The sequence below is a fragment of the Grammomys surdaster genome, unplaced genomic scaffold (genome assembly GCF_004785775.1).
Source record: "Grammomys surdaster isolate TR1022 unplaced genomic scaffold, NIH_TR_1.0 150, whole genome shotgun sequence".
NCBI lineage: Eukaryota > Metazoa > Chordata > Mammalia > Rodentia > Muridae > Grammomys > Grammomys surdaster.
Window position 1 is genome coordinate 14,688,089 of NW_021604608.1, and position 20,673 is coordinate 14,708,761.

A 20,673-nucleotide genomic window follows, 5' to 3' on the forward strand; every position below is an offset into this window, starting at 1 on the left:
AGAGGGAGAGGGAGAGGGAGAGGGAGAGGGAGAGGGAGAGGGAGAGGGAGAGGGAGAAGAGAAGAGAAGAGGCAGGCCATGAGCACTGGAGAGAGACAGGGGAGGGTAATAGGGGAGATGTGGAAGAGTCGAGGGGGCAGAGGGAGAGCAAGAAGACAAGAGCTCAAGAGATAGAGGAGGGGCAAGCAGCCCCTTTTATAGTGAGTCAGGCACACCTGGCTATTGCCAGGTAACTGTGGGGCACAGCCTAGACAAAATGCTAACACTCTTGAGTGTCCAAACAGAGCATAGGTCTCTGATTTTACGCCTGTTCCTGGGCTCTTTTACCTGTGTTCACCTATTTTAACATTGATATGATAGTTTTTGTTTTATCTTATTGTATTTATAAATGAATCACCAGGATACAGCTGAACTTATATTTGCTGACAGAGAGAAAAATTAGTTTTCATCTATAGAGCTACAGTAAGTATATTAACCATTCATGACAGGTCTCATGATCAGTAGTAGTTGACCACTGTATAATATAAAACCCACAGGTTTTGCTTTGTATGTGTGTGTGTGTGTGTGTGTGTGTGTGTTTACAGTCTAGTGGGTTTGTTGATGTCATTTTTTTGTTTTGTTTTGGTTTGGTTTTATTACTGTGTTTGTTTGGTTTTGTTTGTTATTTTCATTTGAATGTTTGGGTTTTTTAGGTATACTTTTCTTAATTCTAAGTGTAGGGTTTTTTTTTCTTGGTTTTGGTATGGGGGTTGTGTGTTTTGTTTGTTTACTTGATTGTTTTTTGAGAAAGATCTTAAAGTTATGTGGGTAGCAAGGAGAGGAGAATTTGGAAAAACTTGGGGAATGAGACAAGTATGATTAAAATATATTTAAATTTAAAACCTTTTGAGTAATACAAAATAAAAAGAGACACTCATAGATTTTTTCTATTGAGTTTATGTTTCATGTACTATATATGTGTGTGTGTGTGTGTGTGTGTGTGTGAACAGAAGTGTAATAAAGTAAAAATAACAAGAAACTCAACATACAAATCCTATAAAAGCAGATAATGAGGTAGTATCAATCCTCAACACTCCTACCGGATATGTCATAGAGATATAAACGTTTAGGTAATTCAGATTCATTTGAAATGAAAATATAGAATCTTCTTATTGGAATTATTGATATAGTTTTTCATAAGAGAATGTTGATTTCCTTTTGAAGACAGCTCATACTCTGAATAGACTATAGAATTTTGGAACTGTTTATTGAAATCAGTTATTAAGGTCAAGATCAGAAGAAAGAGATACATGTTTGGAACTTCTCACTAATTTGGAATTTGACTGCTCACTAATCTTCTCTTAGTTGGTCATGAATTTCTTCATTAAGTTTGTGCTAAGTGATAAGATACATGTAAATTAATATTAAATTTAAAAAGATTTGCCCTAATAATTAATATCATGCTCATTTTGCAAAAGTAATTATTTTTCAAATTTTAAATTAAATCTGCACATTTAATTGTAGAAAAAATAATTCTCCAGTATTCTCTATTTAATGATAAATTTCTTGGTTTTGTTTGTAAAATGAAAAAAACATGCATTCTAATTAAACTAACAAGTAAGTAATTTCAAAAATATTTTTAGGTTGATTTTAGGACAATCTCCATTTCTTTACAGTATCACTGTGATGTTGTTTTATTGTTATCACATTCAAGGAGGACATGAGGACTTTTGAATTCAAGTTCCTCATCTAAAGTCAAACATTTGAATTAAGGATCATGTTTTGAATATCCAAACTGGTCCATCATGTAAAAAGAGTAAAATTTGCTGTTTTGTAGCACAAATAAAATAAACTATCAAACTGAAAATAATTTTACCTTTTAAGAAAATTAATTACATCACAATAAGACCAAATAAAGCCATAGTTCCTTCAAAATACCAAAGTTTGAATCAGTGTTTCATCATCATGAAAGGTTTACATTAATTTATTGGAAAATAATAGTAACTACACTTTTCTAGAAGTTAATAGCCAGCAACATTACCTTTGATACAATGAAAGTGTGTTTAGTTATATTGTTGCAACAAATAATTTTTTGTTGATAACTATTGAGAAAACATTATAGATTTTGCATATCTTATGTGAATTATGCATATTTAGAAAAATATACAGGATAGGTGTTTTTAACTCTCCAATATCATATTAATATTCCTTTGCTAATTACGATGAGGTCTTCTCTTTTGTGAACAAGATCAATACTCATAAAAGAAGCTTCACTTTCAAACAACATGGAAGTTTTATAGTTCTGCCACTTGAAGCAGATTACATATTCTTCACAAAGTACATTAAGTGCCATGGAAAAACAACTGTTTATTCATGGAATGGGATTTTCTAGACTTTATAAATGCAACAAATACATTTCTTGGTTTTTCATGTTACTTACAAACTGGACCAAGGCAGAAATAAACCCTACATTAAAAAACTTGAAAAGAATTCTATCTTTTAAAAACTGTTTTATTTAAATGGAGGTTATGCAAAAGCTATTGAGATAACTTTTAAAACTTTTAAAAGTTGTTTGCTTTCATACATACCCACAATATATATATATATATATATATATATATATATATATATATATATATTTCTTTTAAGATTATAATTATTTTATCCTACCCTCTTCCTACTCTCATTACTCTTTCATGCTTCCTACAATTCATGACATCTTTTAATCTAGTTGTTATTGCATGCACATATTTTATATGCATATATATATATGATAAGTATGCATCTTTGTATACACATTTGTGTTTATAAATTCAATCTATTCAGTTTATATAATCGATACTTGCATTTATATTTTCATGGCTGAACTGTGGGTGCTGGTCAAACAATTGGTGTATTCTTCATTGAGAAAACTACCTTTCCTGTTTCTCATTTGTCTATAGCTGTTTATATAGGGTTCAGGTCTCATGGATTTTTTTTTTATTATTTCCAGTTGGACATGGTCATTGGTGCTATCATTATTTTGGCAGCCATATTTATGTTGTAATTTATGGATGTAGTTGCTGACATTACTAGGTGATAATCTATAGCAAATCCCATGTTCTTCTGGCTCATATAATTATTCCACCACTTCTTCAATATTCTGCTAGCTGTAGGTGCCATAGTAGCTCATAGATATAACACTGAGTCTGCTCATCACAACTCTTAATTTTATTGGTTTTGGTTTTCTGAAATGTTCTCTATCTATTGCAAATAAAGGAGTTTCATTGTTAAGGGATGAATAATTATCTACAGTATAAGGACAAAAATTTATAGAATGTTGTGAGGAATTATTCCAGTTTAATAAATTATTGCTTGTAGACTCTCCTCCATTAACCATGCTTTATTATTGCTGATCTATTGACTTCTATTTTCTCTTGAGTGCTGGGTTCCAGTTCGTGTAACCTAAGAGTCTTCACTTCTTATGAATATTTCCTGTTAGTTACTTAAAAAAAAGTTACAGAAAATAGTTCATCTTCTTTAATGTTCTTATTAAAATACTTGCCTAGGAAGCATTCTAAACATTCTGAAAGTACAAAATGTAATTAATTTCTATTGGATTTTGATTAAATTGTTCATACTGAAGCAAAATTTTCACATTTTAAATAATACAGAAATAATACAAAGGTGGTTTGTAGTTAATCTTGAATTCCCTAGGTATTCTATTATTTGACTTGAAACATTCAATATTTCATGGTAACATAATAATTTTGATGTGACAGGAAAGTGATATTTCTATATCAAGGAAAACAATATTCATTGGTCTTGAGATTATTACAAATGCATCCGCTGGTTGATAACCATATAAGGTATACTACTACCCTTAATGTACACTATACTCATTGTTTAAAAGGAGACTAAAATTACTTATCACTAGTACAACTGTCCTAAGACATTGTTCATTCATTCTTCTTAATCAAATACATCACTTTCTCAAGAAGATCATATACACTATAACAGAAATTTCACATAGACTAAAATGTTCTCATATGGTAACCATGAATATTCATGTATGAATTAATGATTATTTTTTTTAGCAGTAGCTATTTTTTAGACATGAATGTATCTGATTGATTTATTTAAGTGATATTAAAATACTACATCAAAGAATCTAAGTATTACTTTATATCTTAGTAATTCTAGGACTATATTAACTGTTCCAGGACTATTCAGGCAAGTGCTTATATTCCAGGTAAGTTCTATATTATTCCATGGTCATCATAGATACTTTATACCACATACATTATCTTCAATATCTATACTCTCCCATATATTGTATGGCATAAATAAGACTTTGTGTCATTATTTGGAACTATATAACAATCTATATGTTTAATGTATATTCAATATAAAATATATTCACACTTAATCACACTCATTTTTTTTAGTTTATTCCAGTTTAAAGATATTTTAGAATGTTTCACAAGTGGGCAAACGTCTGACAGAGTTCTAAATATGGAATTTCCATGAATTCTCTAAAAAGATCTCCATGAAGTGTTTGATTGGATACCAAAGGGGCATGAATTAGTCTTAATTGTTCTTCATTGCACTTAGTAACTCCTTTATTGTTAAAACATTTTCAACTGATGCAAGCACTAACAATGGCCCTGCCCTCAGTAGAATTTCCTTCCCTTGTGACTCTTCCACTGCTGGTAACATTGCAAAATCTAGTCTCAATTGTCCAAATTTCTTGGATTCTGACTCCTGCTTCCAGATCTGGCATCTCTCAGCCTCTGTATTTATCTGTTTTTTGGCATCATTTCCTTTTAAGAGAGCTGGGAATTGGCTTGTCTCTCTGATATCCTTAGCTTCTGAAATATATCTCTTAACAATCCCATCCAAAAATTCTTACTTTCCTTTATTTTGATTAGGAAAATTCATAGTTGGGGTAAAATAAAAATGTGAGAGTTCCTTTATTCAAGGTAGAAAATGTCACCAGATGAAAGCTTGAGTTTTTATTCAGCTTCAGTGTCTCAAAATGTTATTTAATTTTGATGCCAAATGTTATAAATCATAGAGGCATTTATCATCCCATTCCAACAGCTCAGCAGAAACCTCAAGGAGAAACTTTTACATTATTGAACATTTCTGTTGGTTGTCCCATACTAAAAGTTTGTCCACTAAAAGATTTTCTTGATCCTTTATTTTTTGTTGGATATTTTATTTATTTACAATACAGATCTCATCCTCTTTCCCCATTTCCCCTCCTTAGAAATCCCTATCCCATCCCCCCTCATCCTTTATGCTTTTATACCATCTTGATTATATGCATGTGCTAAGGTCAGTTCTAGGTTGAGGGTCTAGTAATACAATAGATACAAATAGTCAAGGGACAAGCATGACAATAAACACAAATAGTCAAAGAAAAAGCAAAGCATTAAACCCAATTATGTGAACACTCCCATGTGATCACTTTTCTAAGGGCTTATCAGGATGACCAAAGTATCTGAACCTAATTCCTTGTCCTAGCCCAAGGTCATTTTCATGTCTGAAGCCTACTTCCTTGTCCTACCCTAAAATTTAGTTTCCTGTCTGAAATTACTTCTTGTTTTATGTATGGCTTATCTCTTGTGTACTATGCAAAAGCATCTCCTGTCAATAAAGAGCAGAACTGCATATTGGTAGGTAGGAAGAAGAAGGTAGGACTAAAAGCGAGAAATAGAGTTTGGGAAAAGGATAGTCAGGTATGAGGAAGCAGCAGTCCAAGCTACAGAAGGGGTAACAAAATATGTGGCAAAATTTAGAATAGAATAAATAGGTTAATAAGAGCTAGTTGGGAATAAGCTTAGCTATCAGGCCTAAGTATTCATAAATAAATATATCTTCATGTTTATTATTCAGAGCTGGAATGGGTATGTAAGTCTGTATGGTTCCATTTGTTCTCACCACCTAGGGAACCTCAAGAGTTTCCTCTTTATATATTTTTATGTTGATTTCTTTCTAATCAGTTCTACTAAGTTCATTCACATATCTCATATTACCTTAGTAGATATTCAAGAGAAATCTGCATTCTCAAAATTTCACAGTAGTTTTCTTAATACAACATTTTGTAATCAATGAATAGTTAACCATTATAATTAGACATATGCCCCACTTGGCTTTGTTTACACACATTTTACTCTAAATATATTACTTTTTCCAATCTTTAATTTTAACTTCATAGAGAATTAAATGTGTGTTGTTAGGTTTGCTCACAATTGTCTTATTACTTTGAAAGTTGTAAAAGTTTTGAAAGTTGTGAAAGTTGAAAGCATTTCTCTTTCACCTCTTACATATGTACCATATGTACACTATTTCATTCATGTTGTGCTAATGTTCATTGCTTTTTAATGTCTTGCTTTACTTCTCAGCTATCCATTACTCCTTTCTTTCTATGTGGCCTACTATTTACTTTAACCTGTTTCATAACTTACCAATACTCTATTTTGCAGTGTTGTTTACTATCATAATTATTGAAGTCAAACTTTGCTTCATAATATTTTTAAATTTGAGTTTCTATTTTGATAGTATTTAAGGACTTTTCATTAGTATATTTTTATATTGTTGTGTAAAAATATGCAAAGTACCTGATTTAATTAAGGTAAAACACAGAAATGTCTCAGCTCAAGATTCCATGGTTATGGATGGTTACTCTTACTTATGGCATCTGCTAGGAAGCAAAGACAGATAAAGAGAAGTGTTTATAGAGTAAATAACCCTTTCACAGACACGCTTCAATAATCTGACTTGATTTTCAATGCAGTACACCACTGCTCTATCAGGAATCTGGACTACACAAGAGTAGAGAAATGTAGCTAAATATAAGCCAGAGAATGTTAGCATTTGTGTTCTACGCTTCCTGATTTTGTATGCAGTATGAGCAGCAGCTTCAAGTGACTGTTGTCTTGGTTTCCAAGTGTGTATTGATGTACTTTAACCTGAGCTGTGGTTCGATTGAATCTCTTTCCACATGAATTGGTCTTTTGTGGGGATATTCTACCACATCACTAGATAAACAACTAGAACGCTTTCTCAAACACTCTCTATAAAACTAAAAAACACACACAGAAGTTAATCTGAGGAAATATAGGCTTTCATTGTGACTTCATAATAATTTTAATATTGCATTAGTCTGATATATCCCTAGATATTTCTCTATACTAAGAACTAACCACTAGCTAAGGATTTATAATTCATAAAGATACATGAAATGAATGATGAGCTACAAATGAATTGTTGAAGATTCAACTTGACAAAGTCAAAGAGGGAGGGAATACTGCAAAATTTTTATTTTAAAAAACTTAGGTCTGCTTCTTCCTGATGATATAATAATTAATTTATTTTAAAATATATAAAATAAATGTATCCATATAAAGTTTTGTCTTTCCTGCTAGAATTTCTGACTACATAACTAAGAAGGCAGCGTGAGGATAAATGTGTCTTGTAGTATTGTATAAAGGATATGAACATGTTTCTTTTGTGTTTTTAAGTTTAGCTGTACTCTTTAGTTACTATTTAGTGCAGATGTGCAGCACATACACACGCACACACATTCACACACACATACACACACACATACAAGCAGTAAGTAAATAAGTGAAATATATCATTTTGATTCATCTCTGTGCTCCTTTCTCAATTATTTCTCTTATCCAGCTATGATTTTAAAAAAATATCTTTTCTGTTTAGCTAGGAGAAAAATCTTTACTTTCCCAAAGAGTATTACTTTAAGGAGTTTTATGGCTTTGTATAAGATTTATAATGCAATGTTAAGCTGAAATATTTTAACTTCAATATCTTATAATTTAGTATAATTTGAGGTGCCCCAAAGCATTGCATAAACTTTAATAGAGAAGTCTTTATGCCTCATTTCAATTGAATGATTCTAAGCAAGCAAAAACGAGGACTCATTATATGCACTGGTGGAAGCATCCTTTTAAGCTGCAGTTTTCTTTAATTCCTGTCACCTTACACATGACAGCTCTAACAAATAAAGAAACTAAGGATGAATTCATAGGGATAATTAAGCGGTGCTGATCTTAGGACAGTTGTCTTTTCAATGAAACACTGATTGCATTGTTCATAACAAAACTATCTCTCCATGACAGAACTAATTAGTGACCATCTGAACTTACTTAGCCAAACGAAAAAAGCAATTAAAAACGTCATCATCACTGGATCTCCCATTGAACAGCTGGTTATATTGATAAGCAATACAGCAAGCTAAAGCAACTTTAGAACACAATTGAACATAATCTACTTCCTGAGTAGTAATTAGAGAGCAATAAGAGAATGTGGGATTATTGTTGAAAATCTGTACTTGCAAGGAAAACAAATTTTAAAATACATTTTTTCTTCCTGAATTAGTGTATGAATAATGGATGGAAACAGTATATATTCCCTAAAATTTTTCATATTCCTATGAAATGCACATGTATTATTATATAATTTCTCAACAATTAAAAATCTCCCTGATGTGAGTTACATTGCTGTGACATTGTAAGTATTTACCAGGACAGGTGAAGGTTAAATTTCATGGATATTCTTGGTACATAAGATTTGGAGATAGTATATGACATTGGATTGTAAAATCTTAGAAAACAGAAATAAATATTTCCTTTGTGATACGTAATAAATGAATACTCTGAAATGAGTAACTATTTGAATGTACATGTTTATGTGTAGATGTGAACGCTTACATGAAATTTGCAAGTTCCTATGACAGTTTGAATGATTTTTCTCATCCTTTTGGTGGTAGTACCAGGATCAGGGATAAATAATATTTTGAAGAGTGATCCTTCAGAGGTGATTAAGCTCAGATGATGTTATGATTATATTAATGTTTCCAAGTGTACGTGAAACTCACAGCAGCAACCACACACCTGTTGTTTCCTATGACATCAATGGTCTTCTTGGGGCACAGCTAAAACATCCACTAGGAAGCAAGAACTGACCATATGTGGATATGCCACTTTGAGCATATCAGGAATCAGAACTTGGAACAATCTTTATAATATTAGTTACTTGATATCAATAAAAATAAAGAATTGAGGCATTTTTCTTAATTCTTTAAAAATATCCATACATATGAAAAAGTTTGTTTTCATTCTTTTAAAGGGAAACATATAATTACATTCTTGATCATCATAATTGATACTTAATATATGATAAAATTCATTTGAGAGTAAAAGCATTTATAATATCCAAAATAATTTAATCAATCCATGGAAAATTCACTATTGCTTGCTGAAAATTTATGCACATATTTCATATTTCTTGAGTCCGTTGTTATTTGCTCCTAGAACAAACTGATGAGAGTACATTGCTGAAATATAAGATTTTCATAATTCAAAGCAAAATCTAAAAAACAAAACATGTACAGGTATTGAAATACACACACATACAACCACACAGAGAGAGGGGGAGAGAAAGGGGAAGAAAGGGAGAGAGAAAGGGTGAGGGAGGGAGGGGTAAGGGAGGGAGGGAGGCAGCGAGGGAGAGGGAGAGAGAGAGTGAGTCCTACAAGTTCTAGTATACTAAACTTTGGAATATGTAAAACTCAGGAGAAAGATGTAGTTAAGAATCTTCAGGTTAAGTTAGGAGACATTCTCCAGTGGTTTCTCAGAACAGAGGAGAAGACAGAGCAAACACATAGATAGCAAAATACAGTGCTGCAACCAGAGATAAGGAGTAGATGGCTATAGACACTTGTTAATAATCACTAGAAACTAGATGAACAAGAATTAATTTGTTATCTCCCATAAAACTTCTTGAGAAATGACTAAGAAGATACCATTGGGGATGGTTTCAGCCCCTGCCCCATGCACTCAGATTTCAGAAATAACTAACTTCATTGTCTTTAATTTTACCATGAGTGGTATTTTGTTGTAATATCTGTAAGAAAGTTTCATGAAGTTACATTAATAAACACATATGCAGAGATATAGATTATATTTAACCTATAATTATATACAATGTACGTGAGAGAGAACTTTGTTATTGATGCAGGATCCTCAATTCATATACATGTTTTAAAATACTGGTATGTCTATTGTGATTTTGAAATATCATAAACATGAAATGTTATCACAACAAAGAGCCCATAAATCACTATTTATCTGTCCCTTGCTCCAAAGACTGTTGTTTCTCTCCTGGAGAGTTCTGCTTAATGCTCTTGCCTAATATCTAAAAGTTTCTGGACCTGTAACAAATCAAATTCAAGCTTTGAATTTCTAATGAATGTGTATGATTTTTATGCAATTTTAGTTATCCTTATTATTGAAACATAATACATCTCATAGGACTATCTGAATGTCTTTATTTGCCTTTTATTATTGATTTCTTTTGTTATAGCTGCCCATTTGTCTTTTCTTAATTTCAGTGAAACATTACTGAAGAACATACTCACCATACTTCAGTAAATTAATACAAAGGCAACAGGAATGCAAGGGTAGAACAGCTTATCTTCTTACGGCATTACTACCATTTTTTTTTTTTTGCCAAGAACTACACATGTTCATGGTCCATGTATATGTAAAACAATTAGGAATAATGAAAGAAGGTATTACTATTCTGTTCTAGAGGTATGAAACAATCAACAACATCCAATTCTATGCAAATTCAACAATCCCTTGAGTGGTATGGATTTTGGCTGATTTTCCTGGTCTTAAATTATGAAGTCCAAATCTTCCTAGCGAGTACAGGCCCAAAGTACTGTATTCTTCACTTACTAACAAGCCAAGAGAGATTCATGAGAACAGCATTTTGCCACATTTTAGAAGGAAATCACTCATAAATTTCAATATGATATTCATAACATTCTGAAATTTGTATATAATTAAAACTAGAATTCACAGGCCGAGTCCCTTGCAGAGAAAAGCTGAGAACACAGACTAATTCTGAGGGTCTACTTCCTTATAGCCTTTCAAAGTATTACTAGCTACTTCCTTCTATACATCTTATTTTTTCTATTCAGCAAGACCTCAAGTTTCCTTTGTGTTTGAAAATACTTATCACTTTGATTGAAAACATCCTTGTCAGAAATTAGGTCCCTAAAGTTTTGTCCATAGGTCTCTCTCTGTATGACAAGTCAGAAATCTCTGCACTTCACTCCTATTGTAGCCTGGGTGTTCTTCACCAAACATAAGGTTCAGAGTTCGAAGGTTGAGCTTCATTGTCAACTTGATGATATTTAGAATCTCCTGGAAAAATGCCTCGGGGTGTATTTAGAAGGAGTTTCCAGAAAAGTTTAACTAAGGAGAAAAGCCCAACCCTGATGATGAGAGGCCTCATCACACAGGCTCGGATCCTAAACTTAATAAAATGGAGCTGTCCCAGCCATGGCTCTACCCTTTTCTCATTAGTAAGTATAATGAGCTCATGCCAGAAGCAGAAACAAACACTTTCTTCCAGAAAAGAGGGGTTAGGATGTTCCCAAGTCACCAAGCAACTGATCATTTAGGGAAGAAAAATCATCTCTGTAGTTTAATCTATTTACCAACCCATTTCCCAGTATCCATTTTGATTAAAAACATAGTCACTGCCCTTACAAATTGACTGTGCCTCTGTCATCTCAGGAAATTGGATGAAATTTCTAAGATTGAAGATCACGTCCATCAAATAATAATGTAACATTTTCTAGAAATGCTTTCTTTCTTACTCTGTATACTAAGAAATCACATTGGTATAAAGCTTTTACTGTAGCATTACATTTTTATTTTAAATGCTTTCAGTTTTTTTCCCTTTCAATACATTTTTAAAAATAGTTTTAGTAAAATCATGTTCTTACCTTATCCTAAATTTTAGTTTAAAATATATTCTGAAGTACAAGCATGGATAATATACTAAAAATATGATGATACTCTCATATACAAAAGACAAATAAATTTAAAAAAAATTAAGATACAGAAGATAATTTGGAATAAAATATGTTGAGAAAATTATAAATACAGAATAACAAATTGAGAATTCAATTCTAAAATAGTGAAAACTTACAAATGAATTTTTAGCTGATTAATATTTAGCATTTGACTTTGTATGTTTTTTATAACTGTGTGGTTCTATGGATTCTAATTTTTTAATGATATTTTTCATTTAAAAATATTATCACAATACTGTAAAATTGGAACAACATTCAAATCACTGAATTAAGAAAAATGATTTTGAAGAAAATACCTGATAAATGAAGGTGATGCTTAGTTATTGATATTGGTTCTAAAGTAAAATTTTGTTTTTGTAAAATATTTGCTAAGGAGAATGATCTGACCTTTATTATTATTGGATTCTAATGAAACATTGTTAACTGTTGTCAAGATATTTAGAACCGTAAAGTCATTTTTCTAAAACTTTGCCTTCTTTATTCAAAATTCATTGCATAACTACCCATTAAATATTTTTGTTGCATGTGTTTCCATGTGTATATAAATTGCACATATTATGTTCATACGTGCTAATTCTCTATTCTTATGGTTTTTATATGCTTTTCTCTTAATTAATTGGATAAAGTTTCATGTTTTATTTACACATGCTTTGCTTCTGGAAATTGATCCATTATTGCCATTTCTTATATTTCTTTGCCTTGTCTGTTTTGTATCTGCAAACACACCAAGGTAGGAGCCTAGAAAAGTATTCTAAGGATTCAGAAGAAGGTTAGTTAAAGCAGTTTGGAATAAACTCAAGTGAAATAATAAAGAGGCAATGAGTTCATCATATTTTAATACAATAATTAGGCTGAATCCAATTTCTTACTATTGGTAACGTGAAAACTTGAGCAAGCATCACTTCTAGCCACAAACAAAAATGAAGATGAATAAGCTGAATAGGAATAAGTCCTCCTTGCTTCATCTTAATGATGAGGTAATTGCAAGCCCCTGCCTCAGAGGTGGAAACACTTGTGTATATATAGAAAGATACAACATGCTTAGGGGAAAAAACCAAAAACCAAAAACCATGAAAACATGGACAGAAATTTCATAGGATCCTAAAATCAAAACTGGAAATACTAAATAGCAATAGATAATACGGGAGGCTCTATGTGCAAAAATCTAATATCTAAATCTGTGGGGGAAATCCACTAATTGTGACAGACAGTACTTATCTAGGAAAAAGAAAACCCAAACGCAAACCCCTTCTCATCTTCTTGTCTCATCAATAGATTCCAAGGAAACAAAGTCTATCAACAACAACAGCAACAACAACAATAAACTGACTATTAAAACAAACCCAGCAAGTTAGCCCACAACCATTTTGTGTATGAAAGAACCCTTTCTGCATTCTATCCATTGTTCTGTAAACTTAATATTTCAGTGGTTTCTTTCAAGTGTGTAAAATCTAAAAATGAGAACTTGTGCAGGTAACAACAGTCTGTATTTGAAGAACCTGTAATAAAAGAAACAGGAAAATCCCTCCCTTCGAATTCCATATTTTGTTGCCCAAAATATTAGTTAGCTGAATTTTAGGGACAACAATATCTTGATCTATGCAGCAGCAAAAACAAGCTGTACTTTTCATCCAATCAGGTTAGATGAGACAAACCAAATTCCACATGGTCCCCAAGACTGTGTAATGACCAATAGAACATGTTTAATTTTCACCATTCAGATGCATAAAATAATAAAAAGTACTCTATTTTTAAAACAAAAACAAACAAACAAGCAGAAAAATCAGCATTTATTTAGAGCTTTAAAATCACAACCTGGAGGGAGAAATTACAGTAGAAAGTATAATGCTTACAATTAAGAAGGAGCACAAGGAGCTTGTTAAAAATAAATATTATGCCAGGGAAGATAATTTAATATGTAAAACAACTGAATGTGGTGACTCGTCCCAGCTTTGGTGTGCAGAGGCAGCTGGATTCTTGGGGCTCACTGACCAACCAGTTTAGCCTGTTCTGTTATCCCAAGAGCAGCAGAGTTTTCAAGTTAATGTTCGAAAGAATTCCTTGGATCATACTCAGACATGGGGATTGCCACACTCTTCCACTGTCCTCATTCTCTTGAATCTTACTATGGTGAAGGCATTGTTTAATTAGAACACTTGCTTAGAACAACATGACTTAATTTATTGTCAGAGTCACAGCAATATGGCCTCAATCATGTTGCCTTGTGTGATAGTCCAGTAGTCATAAAATATCCAATGGAAGTCTATGTTACCATTTGGGTGCGCGGGGTTTTGGGGATACAAGAGGTAAAACTGTATTCAAGGCAAATTCTTGTTGCACTCAGGATCAGGTTTCAGATGTGAATCGACTGGACAAATTTCTGGCAAAGCGTCCTTGGTAGAATATCCTATTACATTACTGTGCTTTTGAAAGTGGAGAGAATGTGGAAATGTAAAAGTCCAGTCCTTGAGAGCACGTCTAAAAACAAAAAAATTCCAAGTGCCATGTCTGGATATTCAATATTTAACACTAGATACTCTTTTACATCTTGCTTAATTTGACTTTGTAATGACAATAAAAATTCTATTTATTAATTTCTTGTTTCTGTACACAGGACATCCTATGCCACACTACACTATTAAGAAGAAATAGTTAAAAAAACAAAAGATCTTACTGGATACAAAGAAGAAATATACTATATAAGATATTTTTATAGCAGTATTGAAAGTAAAATATTTGACAAAATAGTAGTTGCTTGTGGATTGACCATTCCAACCAAATGTTCCTAAATTTTATCATTTTAATAAAAATCCCTTTGGATATCATTTACGCTATGAACACAAGTCAAAGTTGGATAATGTGGTTTGAAATCTGATTTTTCCACTCACTGTAATGTGAGTGAATCAAAGTGATGCTGGACATTATATGTTCAACATATCCTTCAGTATTTGAAAGATTTCATTACTTTAAATTGTGCTACCAATAAAACAGAAAACAAATATTGCCATGTTCAGTAAATTGACCAATATGTATGTATTAATCACATTTTATGGGCCTGCATAGATATTTTGTGTTAGTTAACTCTGCATGAAATAATTTGAACCCCTCTGTCTTCGATGATTTTCTTCTGGCCAGTAAAAACAAGCCTGTATGGAGTTTCTCGTTTGGGTCCACACTGACACTCTATTGGCTTTATGAACCAAAACTCTAGTTGCTGGCCTTGTGTTAAGTATCCCTTATTCCAGATTTTCCTACATGTTTATATACCTGAAGCACTCTTGCTCAATGCACACTATGTGCCCAACACTCTAGCCTTTCTACATATTCCTCCAATTATATTATTTACCCAAGGACATTCTCCTACAAACCCTCTGTTATTAAGTGAATTACTATTATATATTTGCATAGCACTCTCCACTCCTGATCCCACAATCCAATAATATGTGTTTCTTTAAAGTGTGCTCTGCCTAATAGTATATTTGATGCAAGAACCCAGACTTTATTAAATGACTTAGAAAAGGTCAAGCCCTGACCTTGCATCACCTTCTCTTGAAGCTATTTTTGCCTGTAAATTGGTGACTTCTCAATCCTCGTGATAAAGTGTATTACAAACCACAAAGAAATCTCTTTCCGTGCTGAGAATGGGGACCCAATGTGTACAGACAGTTTGATTCCTCTGGGAGAAAGGTCTTGTCTAATGTTTTACAGAAGCCCAGGTTACATCATGAAAACTGTCCCCGACTACACCTCACGCAAGTGCAGCTGTTTGACTTTAAGTGCTCTCCTCTGCTTCATATCAAGTGTTCTCCCAACCAGCAGGTTGCTCTTGGTCAGTAGACAAGAAGACTCACTATACTATTAACTGATTAATAAAACATGGTTATATACAATTTATTTCTTGAAAGGATTTTCTTACTTTTTCCTGTCTAAATCATTGCCACATCTCCAGTATCCAGAGAAATCACTGACTTGGTGGTATTAAGTCAATGAATAGTTAGTACATCTCATACTTCCGTACTCTTTATTTTTATAAAATGAAGTTAAAATGCCATTTGCCTCTAGTTAATCATTTGGTAACATTATGCCACTTTCTCGACCCCTCCTCCTCACCTTCATATATAATTTTAACATATTTTCTAATGTCAAATTAATAATCTTTGCTAGAATGTTAACTTGCTGAAATAGCACTCCTTTCCTATGAACCAAATTTAAACTTTGTACATTTCTTTCTCATAGTTTCTTGTTGGACTATGTGTGATTCTTGCATGCAATATAGAGTCACATCTTTGTAAAGCCAGATTTACTGTATCTTTATTCATCAGAATAATTCTGTTCATTTAAAACATAAAACGTACATTGTTTCTTTATGTGGGTAACTGTGGCCTATTTAAAACTTTTGAACTATACTTTTCCTAACGCATGGATTAACAGAAGAGTGAGTGGCCCAAGGGCAAAATTTACATGTCTTTATTTAGCCTACTCTAGCTGGAATATTTTAAATCTAAGTTTGTAAAAAGTCATTACTAATAGTATGGCATGCAAATATTAAAATACAATTTCAACAAACAGAACTTGCATGCTGACTGAACATTTATAGTTCTGAAGAACAAATTAAAATTTATTACGGTCTTTAATTTTCTCCTTGAGTTATCTTCTTGAATCTCATTTACCTTCAGCTCTTTGAAGAAAGTAGAAAAGAAATGAAAGTAGCAGAAAAAAAAAAAAACAAATGTTACAATGTATTTTTTTAAAGTACCACCTTTTTATACTATGGAACTTTCTGAAAGAAACAAATGTAGAAACGTAGCTATAACAGGAGCTGTCCAAAGATCACATGCTCTTTAAACTCAGTGGCATCTTTTGAAAAGCTGCAAGAATAAACATTGTTACATGGAGGAAGTATTTTTAAGAAGACAGAATAGATGTTTCAATCTAGGCCCATTTCACATTCACTGTGAACAGTTGGACATTATTGAACAATCTTTGCCCTTTACTAGTAAATCCTGCAGCTAATCTTATTAAGAACTGCTGGAAACGGAAGTTATATAGAAATCAGAAGTCAGCCCCACAGTAGAAGGTTCAAAGAGGTTTTCTATTGTGTTAAAAGTTCTTTCTATGCTTGTTTGGAAGTCAGCTCATTGAATTAATTTTATTTCAGGTGGATATAAAGGTAATCACATGGGTTATACACCCTATAGCAACCTTGTGGAAACATGAACAGGTTGACTTCTCTATGATTGTGGATAATACTAAATTACATTGAAGATTCCTTGAAGCATGTAAACCATTTCCTTAAAATCATTTCTCCTGCACTCATAGATAATTCTAATGACAAAAGAATGAGAACTGAGTATGTACTTTCTCAAAAAGATTCAAATTCTTGTAAAACATTACATGAAAAGGAAGAATCTATTTGTGGTCTTCTAAGAAAGCTAAATTGAATTGGAAAATGACAGAAAATTGATGCTGTTTATGACTCTGTGAAGCTCTTTATTGATTTCTGAACCCATTATTATTAGATAATAGTAAATTAATCACAATCTTGCTTATTGTCTTAAGTTTGTAAAAATGTCCTTTGAACAGACCTGATGTGTTTTATAATCTCCCTTGTTCCCTGTAATTTTTGAAAACAACACTAGTTCAGGCTATGCTCTGGGACTAGTAGCCTCCCACCTGCCAGCTAAAGGTTTTTTTTTTTCCCACAAATGCCTGAAATTCCTTTCTGTTTGTTCCTTGCCCAATTCAGTCAGTGGCCTTTTCACCCAGCTCCCTTTTAGCCCTGTGAAAGGAAGACACTAGAGACCTTTATATTTTAAAACTGAAGAGATAACTCAAAGGCTGGTGGGTGAGGGGAAGAATATCTTGCTCCATTCTCCTTGGCCTCTGCAGATGCCAGAGGAGGCTACAAACTATCAGTGCCCTGAGACCTACATGTTTACAACCTCTCCCCACCTCTACATCCCCGCTCCTGTCCACCATCCCTGTCCCCCTCCCCCCTCCCCACGGCCCATCTCATCCCTGGACCATTCCCTCCCCCTACCCCGCTCTCATCTCCGCCCTCACTCCCTTCCCCCACCCCCCGCGCCCTATCCCAGCTCCCCCCCTTCCCACCTCTCACAACTCCCAATCATGTTTGTCCTTCTCTTCCTGTCCTGCCTGGAAATCCTGTCTTTTCTTTTGCTCAGAAATTGGCCTCTGCCATCTTTAGTCAATTCACAATTAAGGAAACTCCCCCTACACTCCATTCCTTGACAAAAATATCCATGTTTTATTTCCCCTTTCTTGGTAACATTCCTAAGGATTTTAGACTCCTATAAAATTTTTGTGCCTTTCATATTCTGTGTTGTCACTGAAAAACACTGTCTATATTATTGTTGCTTTTCAAAGCCAATCCCCATTGCTTTACAGTATTTTCTTCATAGGAGCTATCATGTATATGATGCAGAACGAAATGCTCTAGCCTACCTAAAGAGTTATAATTTAGTGATAATTTTAGTGTCTTATTTACATGAAGTTTACATACTTTAAAATGTTGGAAAATTACTGCCTATTATTCAGTCTCTAACAATGAACAATGAGAGAGAGAGAAGAGAGAGAGTGAGAGAGAGAGAGGAAGAAGAGGAAGAGGAGGAGGAAGAGGAGGAGGAGGGAGGGGGAGGGAGAGGAAGAAGAGGAGAAAGAGGAGGAGGAAAAAGACAGAAAGAAGAGGAGCAGAAGGAGGAAGAAGAGAAGAAAGAGAAGGAGGAAGCAGAAGAAATCTGCACCATATTGGATTGTCAAAGGCATAATGGATTGGTAAAGGAATTTAAGAATGATTTTACTTTAGAATAGTATATGAGTTGGTGTGCTTAAAAAATGAATAAATGTATCACTAATTATCTAGACAGCTAAACAAGTCTTTTTGAAAACTAAAAGCTATAACTTATTTCAAAGTCTCATTAAGCATTTGGATGAATTGCTTTCAAGTTAAAGTGCTTATTGAAATTATTAGTATATCAAGGTTCTAATAACTTACAAAATAAATTTATAGTGCTGATGTACTTTCAGATAAATTACTAAGGTTCAATTATATACAAGACTCAAGACAATCAGGAAAAGTATTTTATTGATGTTATAAAATGCATGATCTTGCATTCACACAAGTAACTGTGTATGGCAACATACAATGGTTATTTCAGCATCATAAACAGAAGGTACAATGTTCTAAGGCTTGCTGTCACCTCATGTCACCACTTGCTTACAAGGTACAGTAAAGCCTTTCTCTTGAAAAATAACGTAGATAGTAATAAAGATATATGGTATATATTTTGGCTTTCGTATACACATGCACAGGCATGCACATCCAAGATACATGTACACACATGCATACATACTAACACAAGAAGTTTAAAATTAAACAGAATAATTTTAATTGAATTTATAATGAAAACCTTGGTTCAACCTTTGCTAGAAATATAGAATATGTACCATTTTAAAGTATGCAGAAAAATATGTTGAAAGTTGTTAAACAGATAAAGCTTAATTTCTAATATTATTTCATACTTTCACATTTTTAAACATTGATTAGGTAATGTGAAATGTGCATTGAATAAGGCATTTGTGTTTGTTTGAGAATTTTATATTTTATAAAATATATTTTGATCCCTGTTTCCCATTTCCTCTGCTCCAATTCCACCACACTCTTTCATTCCTATTCCGTCACAACTTCATGTTTTGTTTTGTTTTTTGTCGATTTCTCACCAAGTCCACTCTGCACTGCCAATACTTAGCATCTTGTGTGTGTCTAAGGCATCTACTGAAGAAGATCCTCTGGGGATGCATCCTTGAAGAGAACTATTTTCTTTCTTCCCTTCTGGGTGGTAGGTATTGCCAAGAGCTCCTTACTTAAGGGTTAGCCTTCATAACTGCCTTTTCCTTAAGTACTAAGAGTTTTGTTTCTTTTGATTTTGTGAATTTTTCATGTATCCCTCCATATCCTCTGTGGGTTCACTCATGCAAGTGCTTGGTTGTGTCCATGATGCTCTTTTGCTATGGTGATCTACCATCTCTGGATCTTACAGTCTGTCAGTTCCTTCTTCTCTGATAACAGATGAGAGGGTATGATATAATTCCTATTTAGGGCTGCTTGTGCTAAGCTTATTATTCCAACACATTGGCCAGTGGTAGTTCTCTTTATTAATTAACTTCTGCTGCTGAAAGATGCCTCTCTGGAACAACCAAAGAAATATCTATGAGTGTGATTATGAGATGTTAGAAGTCAATTTGACAATATGGCCATACGACAGAATAATAGTATTATGTTCTTTCCTAAGGCCTGTAACCTGTTTAGCAGAAGGTTCTTTGTCCTGATAATAATGCTAGGAATGAGTTTTGTCATTTGTTGTGGGCCTTTAATTAGGAACTCTCTTATTTTTTTTTAATTCCTATAATATCCATGTCATTATGTAACCCTTAAGGCTTATCCTTTGAGTCAGTCATTATTATGAATCAAATAATCACAGCTTGTTGCAATTGATGGAAACCTTTGGTCATATATTGCTAAGATTGCTGATTTCTTTTCTCCTTTGATAACATTCATGGTATCAGAGCACAATATTTAATATGAATGAGTCTTCCAGCTTAGTAACAGTTGATTTATCAGTGTTTATATACAGTAACAGAATCTGTTACATCAAGTTATGGAAGGTACTAACGAGCATGGACAGTATTCTGCAGTGTTTGGATATTTACAGTACTTCACTGACTAACAACTCCAAAAAAGGTAACACATTCTTCGTACTGGGCTTTTAATTTGATAG